A 10,552-nucleotide genomic window follows, 5' to 3' on the forward strand; every position below is an offset into this window, starting at 1 on the left:
TATGTATATACATATGTATATGTATATGTATAATACATATGTATATGTATATACATATGTATATGTATAAAATACATATGTATATGTATAAACTTATAGAGGATTGCTAGGTAATTAAGACATCTTTATATTTTCTGAGTCCTAGAAGTCAGTTTCAAAATATTTCAATGTTAGAGGCAAATAATGCCAACCACATGGTAAATGAATATAAAAGGGGAAGCAAATGCTGTGTTAATAGGTCCAGATTTTAGTCAGGCATTTCTTGCCTTTCTGCCCTTTGTGCTAGTTAGTATGTGTGGTAGGTAAGTGTGGCCCAGCGGTAGCAACATAACAGGGCATGTGTGGACAAACATGAGCTGGGGAATGTAAGGCTCCTATGGTTTCTTTCCACTATCGAGACGAGGCAGGACACACCAGGCAGGACAGGGCTGCAGGATAGCCTCAGCAGTGAACTCTCTCCCGAATCCCTTGTAACTAAGGAATGATTGCTTTTCTACCATTGTGTCCAAATGACAAAGGCAAAAGTAAACAAAATAAAAAGTTTGCATCTGTTAGGTACCACCTACATCTGCCTACATATCTTCGTGACGCAGACTGAGAACGTGCGTATGTCACTAGCAGAGGGGGTTGGAGTTCATAGCATGAATCCCATTGACAAGGATGTATTTTAGTGGGTTGAATTACACCCATCTGATAAACAACATTTGGGTTCACCACAGGGAGGGTTTGGAAAGAGAGAGGCTGCTCACGAGGAGATGCTGACACTGGGGAAGAAAGCAGGGAGGAAATGCAGCATAACAAAATCCCATTGAACTATTGATGATGGCGTCTCTAGCATGAGAGTTTGCCGGTCACTGCTATCTTGGAGGAAGTTACACAGATATTGATATGCCCAAATTAAAAAAAGAAAAAAAGTTTCATTCTTCAAATAATTTCTTTTATATGAAGTTATTTTTCAAATAACTATATCTGTAGGATTTTGCTGGAAAAAGAAAAGTCTATAAAAACCAAATATCAGAAAGTTTTAAAGACATTTGGATAAAATCCTCCCACAGATTCAGTTGGATTAAAACTAATTCCACTTCTCTTGTAATAACCTATAATGGAAAAAGATCTAAAAAAAAAATATATATATATATATACACACATATATGTATGTATATAATTGAATCACTTTGTTGTACCCCTGAAACTAACACAACTTTGTAAATCAACTATATTTCATTTAAAAAAAAATTCCACTTCTGGATCTGTAAAAAATTTTGCATTTGGCTAAGAGAGTTAGCGAACACTTCTTTTTAAAGTTTATTTTAGCTGCTAAAGTTTATATAGTGTGTAGTATATATGAATGCAATCACTATTTTTTCAATTGACCTCTTACACAGCAATCTTGCTAAATTAACTTAGAAATTCTAATAATTTAGTTATAGATGCCTCAGAATTTTGTATGTATGCAATCATATGACCTGAAATACAACGAGAATTGTATTTCTTTCTCCCCAGTTCTCATAGCTCCATTTTCTTGACTTACTGCACTGGCAGGGCCTTTCAAGAAAACATTGAAAAAAAGTGAATATTCAGCTACATTTTTCCATTCCTCAAATCAAAAGGAAATCATTCAGCATTCCTGGTTAAGGATGACATTTCTGGATTTTTTTCTTCTAGATACCCTTTATCAAATCAATAGTCTCCTTCTATTCATAGTTTGCTAAGACTTTTGATCATAAATAAGATTGAATTCTATCATAAGCTTTATCTCCATCTGTTGAGATGGCTACATGATTGTTCTCCTTTGTTAATTTGTGAAATGCACTGATTTTTTTTAATGCAAAGCCAATTTTACATTCCTAGAATAAACATAACTTAATCATGATGTATCCTTTTTGGATATTGCTATATTGGGTTTACTGATACTTTGTTTAGGGTTTTTATATCTATGCTCATGAGTAAGATTGGCCTGTAACTTTTCCTTCTTATAATGTCCTTCTGAGGTTTCAGTGTCAAGGTTATACTTGCCACATAAAACAGGTTGAGGAATGTTCCTTCTTTATTCTCTGGCAGAATTGGTCTAAACTGGTGTATTTCTTTTTAAACTGTTTGATAAAATTCATCAAAAATGACAAGTGGCTTGGGAATACATTTTGTGGCATATTGGATTTTGTTTGTTAGTTTGAGTTTGTTTATCTTTTAAATTTAGGATTCAATGTCTTTAATAGTCAAATTATTGTTGTCTTTTTGCATTAATTTTGGTCAGTTTTAGATTTCGGGGAATTTATCAAAATTTAAATTTATTACTATATAGTTCATAATATCCTCTTTTAATAGTTTAAATCCTGAAAAGTACATTATAATGTCATTTTTTCCATTTTTTATATTGATTATCTGTGCCTTTTAACTTTTTTTCTTCATCATTCTTACCAAATATTTGTCTATCTTGGTCTTTGCAAAAAACTAAATTTTGTCTTTATTGAGCCCTATATTATGATTGAGTTTTATTACATTATTTTATAATTTTATTATTTACTGCCTTCTACTTTCATTGGATTTAACTTGCTCTATTTAACTAAGTTTTTGAGATTAATGTTTGCCTTGTTGATTTTCAGCCATTCTTCTTTTCTGATATATACTTATTTGTATATGTACATATATAAATCTCACAAGTTTTGGTGTGTAGTATTTTTGCAAGCATTTACTTATTCATTTTCTATTTTTCATTTTGATTTTTTCTTTGACCCATAGGCTACTTGGAAGTATGCTCCTTAAATTCCAAATCTGTGAGGATTTTACGGCTATCATTCTGACTAATTTCCTAATTAAGAATGTTAAGGGAAAAACATATTAAGATGGGTAGGAGGGGCAGAGATGCAGCCTAGTCAGTATTCACACCCCACACAGGAGACCCACAGGTGGAAGGGATATCACAAACTCAGAGCACTTCTTAAGCAGCAAGGAGTTCTAGTCCCATACTGGACACCCCAGCCCTGGGGTCTGGCACCAGGAAGATGAGGCCCCGTAACTGGCTTTGAGAACCAACAGAATTTACAACCCAGAGAGCCAGAGGGCTATAGGAAACCAAGACTCCCATCCTAAAGGGCTCACGCAAAAAATCAGTGACTCTGAGTAGCGGCACAGAGGTAGCAGATTGAAAAAGCACCTGACGCTCTAGCTGACCTGCTGAGACCACCCCAGCACGACCCCAGCTTTTACCCAGCTCCAGCCTCAGCCCTCCCAGCAAGACTGCAGTCCTCAGAACACCCCCAAAAAAGGTCCCAGCCCATGCTGGGCTCTGGCTCTAGCACTCCCACCAAGGCGGTGGTCCCTGGAACACCTCAGGAAAAGCCTTGGTCTGTGCCCACACCAGTTCCAGCCATACCATCCAGCCATACCACCAAACCCACCAGGCACATGCAGGCACATAGAGATGCTCCTGCATAAAGCCATGCCTCCAAGACCGGCAGAGGTAACTCTTTTGCCTAGTTCATAGAAACTAACACAGAAAGTCAAGCAAAATGAAATGACAAAGGAATTGGTTCTAAATGAAAGAACAAGATAGAACTCCAGAGAAAAACCCTAATGAAGTGAACATAAGTAATTTACCTAGAAAAGAGTTTAAAACAATAGTCATAAGGACACTCACCAAACTCGGCAGAATACCAGAGAAACACAAGAACTTCAACTATAAAAAAGAGTGAATCAGAGCTGAAGAATACAATAACTGAAATGAAAAATACACTAGAGGGAATCAACAGCAAATTAGATGATTCAGAAGAACACATAAGTAACCTGGAAGATAGACTAGTGGAAATTACCCCTCTCTGAGAGAACTTCTGGATAGTTGGGACAAAAACTTATTCAATTTTGATATCCCAAGCATTTAGCACCGTACCAGGCAGATGGATATTATGGATGAATAAATGGAAAAAGAGGAAAAGGAAGGAAGTTTCTCCAGATACCTGAGGGTCATAAGAAGTTCTCCTGCTGTAAAATTCTTCTCTTTTTCAGTGGTGCAATACACAAGGACTAGAGGCTTAAAACTCTGTGCATTACAACATCTGGAATATTCTGATAGTAAATAAAGTAGCTAGTTCTATATTAAAATGAAATAAGAAGCTCTTTTTAAAAAGAAAAGAAAGGAAAAAGTGCATATTTCTGACAGTTATAAACAGATCTCTAAATTAAATTTCCAATAGCAACTAGTTATTATGTCACTTTTTTTTACTTTAAAAAATTATCATTTTTGAAAGAGGTGGAGGAAGGTAGAGGGAATTTTTTTGGAAAAAAATGAAGTCTGTTATTTAACACAGCTCGTTGGATAGCTGGTCATTCATAGTTTCTCACAAGGAGTCCCCAAGACAACACTCTATACTTTTAAACTTTGTGTTCTCGGCCTGCACCATGAAAATGATTTCTGTTAGCCTGACCAAACACTGTAAGCAGTGTAGGCTGAACTCCTCTACAAATACACACATATTCCTGGCTATTTGAACAGCATGTCCTCCCTTGAGAAAATACTCACTTCTATATGGATAAATTGATTAGTTAAGCCCATACTACTCCAACTTTAAAATAGCATGAATATTTTCAACACCCAGAGATAAGGAGTTTTTCATTTAAGTGTTGAGAGGCTCTTCAAAGTGTTGACAACAGCAGAATATGACAAATTATTCTGTATGATCAAGAAGCTCCTCCAGCCAATGATTGAGAGGAAATCAAAATGGTGACCCAATATTTCAGGGAACCCAAAGAGGACAAGGAAAGACCAATTTTCTCAGTTTGGAGGGCTTATGGTCTTTGGTGGTTATGCTGATAAACTGTCTGTGTAAATGTCTGTGTATAACTTGTCTGACTGCAAGGAGGATCACAGTCTTCAAAAGACTAAAAGTAATACAGGTAACTTTTAATCAACATGTAAAATGTACTTTTGCTAAAAGTGAAAGCATGTAATCAGACAAAATTATCAAAGCACAAATAGTCACAGCACTCTCCCCCCACCCAACTCAACCCCCTGGAACTCAGTGCTGAGACTGGCCTTAAGTCAAGAACAAGAAGATCTCGTTTTATTCTAGTTAATATGGAGAAGGTTATTGTGGTTTGTCAGAGAGAACATTGAGCTGAATAGGATGTATAAGGAGATAATGAAAAGCACAGGTTAAGGAAGATAGAGTAAGAGTCAAGCCAAAGGCAGATAAATATTGTACTTAGACACTGTGCAAAGCTGGAGTATCACACAGCTTCAAGGGCACCATTCTCAAAGAATGAATTAGCGGTGCCTGACAGAATCATGCTATGGGTTGCCCCTAACTTTGCCTGGTGAGGATATATGTAATCACGGTCAAGACAGTAAATGCTACATCAGACAGGAAAAAGAGTTTGAACAGTGACAAAGTCAAGAGTTCAGTAATTATAGTTGCTGCTGTAGACACATTGGAACATTGGCAGACTGCAGTAAGGATTGCTGATTTGTCCAGCGCAATTGTGACTCGTAATTCTTTTAAGTAGAACACTAAAATTTATAGCAAGCTCTGAAACTGAAGAGTCAGAACCATTAAATTTTAGTAAGGAAATTCCCTGATGTAGCAAAATCTGTGACCGCCTTGGGCTGAGTGATTTAAGAAGAGGCCAAAGACCTTCTGCTTGAAATGTCACTGAGGTCAGCCTGCTATACGCCATTCCACTCATGGAGGCCTAAGTTAGGTTTTAACATTAAAAGATCCTTTGAAAGTAAAGGTATTTTTTCCCCCATTCTTTATTTATTTCAATGGTCATGTATCAAAAAAATAAGCAAAAATTTGAAAATGATTTACATCCACAGGAAAACGTTCACACCGGTGATTAGAGCAGCTGTATTTATAATTGCCAAAACTTGGAAGCAACCAAGATGCACTTCAGTAGGTGAGTAGAAAAATCAACTGTTGTACGTTCAGACAATGGAATATTATTCAGCACTAAGAAAAATGAGCTATCAGTCCATGAAAAGAGATGGAAGAACTTTAAATGCTTATTACTAAGTGAAAGAAGCCAATCTGAAAGGCTACATAGTGCACTATTCCAGTTATAAGACAGTCTGGAAAAGGCAAAACTATGGAGACACTAAAAAGATCAGTGGTTGCCAGCGGTTGGATGGGAAAAAGGATGAATAATCAGAGCACAGAAGATTCTTAGGGCAGTGAATATACCCTATATGATACCACAGTGGTGGATACATATCATTATACATCTGTCCAAACTCATGGGATATACAACACTAAGAGTGAACTGTAATGTAAACTATGGGCTTTGAGAGGTTATGATGTGTCAATGTAGGTTCATCATTTGTAGTAAACATACCACTTGGATGGGAGATGTTGATAATGGGGGAGGTCATGCATGTGTGGGGGAAGAGCCTATATAGGAAATCTTTGTACCTTCCTCTCAATTTTGCTGTGAACCTAAAACTGCTAAAAATAAGTTTTATTAAAAATGTTTTACAAATATACTTAAAATATTGCCAAAGTACATAAATTGGATGTAGGGAAGAGAGGTGAGGCAGTGGTAGTATAAAGGTGAAGACATTAAACACGATAACACTCTTCTTGGGGAAGGCCAAGCTATTGAGCCACGATAAACCATTAATTGGTCAGATGATCGAATTAGGCACTAAGGTATACAGGACAATTTTGGTTGGGAGTTGTCAGAAGGTTGAGAGATGGGAGAAATCCAGCATGTGGGACCTAATCCCTCAAGAACTGTTTTAAATGAGAAATCATAGGGGGAAAGTCTTAAGACATAGGAAGACATCATTAAGGGCTCTTATTTCTGAAATGAATGAAGCAGGTGGGAAAAGCAAGCTAGCTAGCAAAGCAGGGACACAGTTTAGCAGGTGGGGAGGCACTAGAATGATTTTGCAGAAAAGGCTCTGGTTCTTGTAACAGATTCCTTTTTTTTTTTTACCACGCTACATGATTTTATTACAATCTCCTCTTTCCTTCTACCAAAAACTTCACTTCTAAGAAGTCTGTGCTCCACATAAGGCACAAAAAATGCTCTGTAGCATCAGTGTGACCACAGTGTGCAGGGTTCCCTTGGGAAGCAGAGCCAGGACAGGGAAAAAAGAACCTGCAAAAGAGAACTTGTGATAAAAACCCAAGTGATGCAGGGCCCTCAAGAGTTCAGCTCACTAACCTACAGGGGCAACTGAGAAATTTCTCCCTGCTACTGCTGATTGTTGGGTCTCTTCTTATACTTTTTGGTATTCATAAACAATGTCATGATCTGGTCCCTGTTTACCTCTCTAGGCTTATTTCCTGAATGTTTCCTAACCTACTACATATGCCACATGCTATCAAGTCTCTGTGCCTTTGTACACACTGTTCCTTCAGACTGGAATTACCTAATCCCCTTGACATTCTTGATAGCTGTTATTCAATCTTTATTACTTATCCTTAAAGTTATTTCTGCTGATATTTCCAAACTAACCAGATTCTTCAGTGGATATCTATTAGCTGCAGCATTTATCATTTATCTGTGTTAAAAATGCTGGGTTTTTGGCCTAAGAAACTTGATTTTAAGGACAGTGTCTTAGAAGTTTCCCAATCCTCACTCCTAGCACATAACACACTACCTATAACATAACATTTGTAGAATGAATAGTTGATAAATTCATCATGTCCTGTTTTATCATTTATTTTTGTTACAGTTTCATCTGGCTTCTACTGATTATACGTTAAGATGCATGTATATATACACATATGCACACACCTAAAGCTCATTGGTTGCCCATATCCAAATAACAGTCTAATATGGATTACTTCCTAGAAACTTTAAAGTACATGCTAATTTCATGCACACTAAGGAGTTTTGGGTACATTTCAGTCATGTGGGATAGTATTCTTGTATCTTGTCCTTAATGTCTGTGGCCAACATTGTCTGGGGACTATAGGCTACTGCCTACTTACTATATAGCAAATTATTGGGCCTACTCTCCAATCATTTTTGTTGCTGTTGTTGTTACTGCTGCAGGCACTACTTTATAGTGTCATGATTGAAAACAAATGACAATACTTTAGCAAAATTTATTTATTAAAAATTTCAACAAAAATTATTAACTGCCATTAATTGCTACCTTAGCATTTAATAAGTATCTACTATGTGCCAGACACAGAGCTAGGTATTTTTACCCTCCTCATATCCAATTCTCACAACAGCACTAACAAATGGGCATTAAAACCCACAGCTTGCACATGAGGAAACTGAAGTTCACTGAGGTTACTGGGGTGCCTAAGTCACATCACAAGGAATGGTGGAGCTGAGACTTTGTCTGCTCTTTACTATGCCAGCCTGTCTCCCTATAAAGAACTTCTTTCTGCACACATGGTTCTCTATTCAATGATTTTGTTTCTTTACTAAAAAATGAATGATGGGTGAGTATGCATATTTTAATGTAATTAAACATTTGACACACAAAAGCACAAGCAAACAGAACAGTAAAGAAAAAAGAAAGTAGTGCAAATGATACCCAGATTATGGCCGTATAAACCAGTGAACCAGGAGCACTTCAGACAAACCAGCAATACCCTGAGTATCCCAGTCATACAGCCATGAATTTGACTGCTTATTTGCTTTTCTTTCCAGGCTGTGCTTCCTCAGAGGCAGAAAGATACAATTCAGTGAATGAAATTCCTCATAAAATCAAATTCTAGTAACTGCCCCTACCCCCAGTGGAGTTGGGGGTTGAGGTATACATGAGAGAAAAGAAATAATTTTAAATTTTGGTTTTATGGACCCTGAATTACTCAAACATTATTATTATTATTTTAGATCCCAATCTTAATCCCAATAGTATTTCTTAAGCACTTAATAGACTTTACTTTTTAGGGCAGTTTCATTTCTACCAAAAAAAAAAAAAAAATGAGGGGAAGTACAGAGAGTTCCCATATACTCTCTGCCACACACGTGCACAGCCTCCTGCACTATCAAGATCTTGCACCAGAGCGGTATGTGGTGTACTCCTATTTTAATAAATTATATCTTCATTGTCTCCATGGAATTTATTGAGTATGGATTCATCATGTACTAGTTCCCTAAAAACTGGTTAAATCATACAGAAATTCTCATATACTCAACATATAAGGTGAATCCAAATAGGTCATTCCCAGCCTTTTCAGAAAAATCGAAATCGTAGCTGACACTAGCTGAAGGTGTTTTATTTGTGCTTTTCTGAGCACTTGACTTGTATGAAGTCATTTAATCCTCCTAACAAATAGTGAAAAATGGGTGAGTATAAATGTTTTAGCAAACTATAAAATGTCTTCATCTTCTCCATGGACTTTGTGGCACCCAGCACATGCAGTTTCCATGTGTCAGAGGTTGATCAACAAATGCATCCATGAAAGGCAGGAAAAGGTTGAACACTTCTCAACATATATTCATTGAAAAATACAGTAGTCATATCATGGGGGACTCATATTGTTCAGTCCATATACTGTCATACATACTTGTGTTTCCTTGCAAATGAGCCAAAGTGGGAAAGGGATGGGACAAAATCATTGTAAACAGACGGGACAAAATAAATTGAAAATATTGTTCATCGTACCAAAGGACACACTACTATAAAGACTCTGACTCTGTCTTCATAATATAAATTAAAAATGAAAAGTCATCAAATTAACCTCTGGAACTTGTTTCTAAAGACAATTTTTATGGCATTACAATGTTTTAACAGATTCCGCTTAATCAAATGTACCTTCTAAAACTGGCTTTTCACAGAATTATCATTAAACTCCATGATTATAACCTTGGGATTAGTCAAATCTTGAAACACCTTCTGAGTCAGTCTTTCAAAATATAAAATAATTTTCAGTATTAGTGCAAGATTAAGAATGGTCTGTTGTATGAATCACAACCTTTTCAAGCATAGGAATTAAAGAAAAAATTTTTTCCAAAATTCCATAGTCCCTGCATACTGTAAATGTATTTTTTGTATCCACTTATTGAGCAAATATATAGGGACAAGACCCCTAGAACTTTTTTTTAACATCTTTATTGGAGTATAATTGCTTTAAAATGTTGTGTTAGTTTCTGCTGTATAACAAAGTGAATCAGCTATACATATACATATATCCCCAAATGCTCTCCCTCTTGCGTCTCTCTCCCACCCTCCCTATCCCACCTCTCTAGGTGGTCACAAAGCACGGAGCTGACCTCTCTGTGCGATGCAGCTCCTTCCCACTGGCTATCTATTTTACATTTGGTAGTGTGTATATGTCCATGCCACTCTCTCACTTCGTCCCAGCTTACCCTTCCCCCATCCCATTTCCTCAAGTCCATTCACTACCTCTGCATCTTTTCATCTTTATTCCTGTCCTGCCCCTAGGTTCATCAGAACTTCTTTTTTTTTTTTTTAGATTCCATATATATGTGTTAGCATACGGTTTTTTTTTTTTCTTTTTTAACTTACTTCCACTGTATGACAGACTCCAGGTTTATCCACCTCACCACAAATAACTCAGTTTCATTTCTTTTTGTGGCTGAGTAATATTCCATCGTATATATGTGCCACATCTTCTTTATCCAT

The sequence above is a fragment of the Physeter macrocephalus genome, chromosome 2, assembly GCF_002837175.3.
Source record: "Physeter macrocephalus isolate SW-GA chromosome 2, ASM283717v5, whole genome shotgun sequence".
Lineage (NCBI taxonomy): Eukaryota > Metazoa > Chordata > Mammalia > Artiodactyla > Physeteridae > Physeter > Physeter macrocephalus.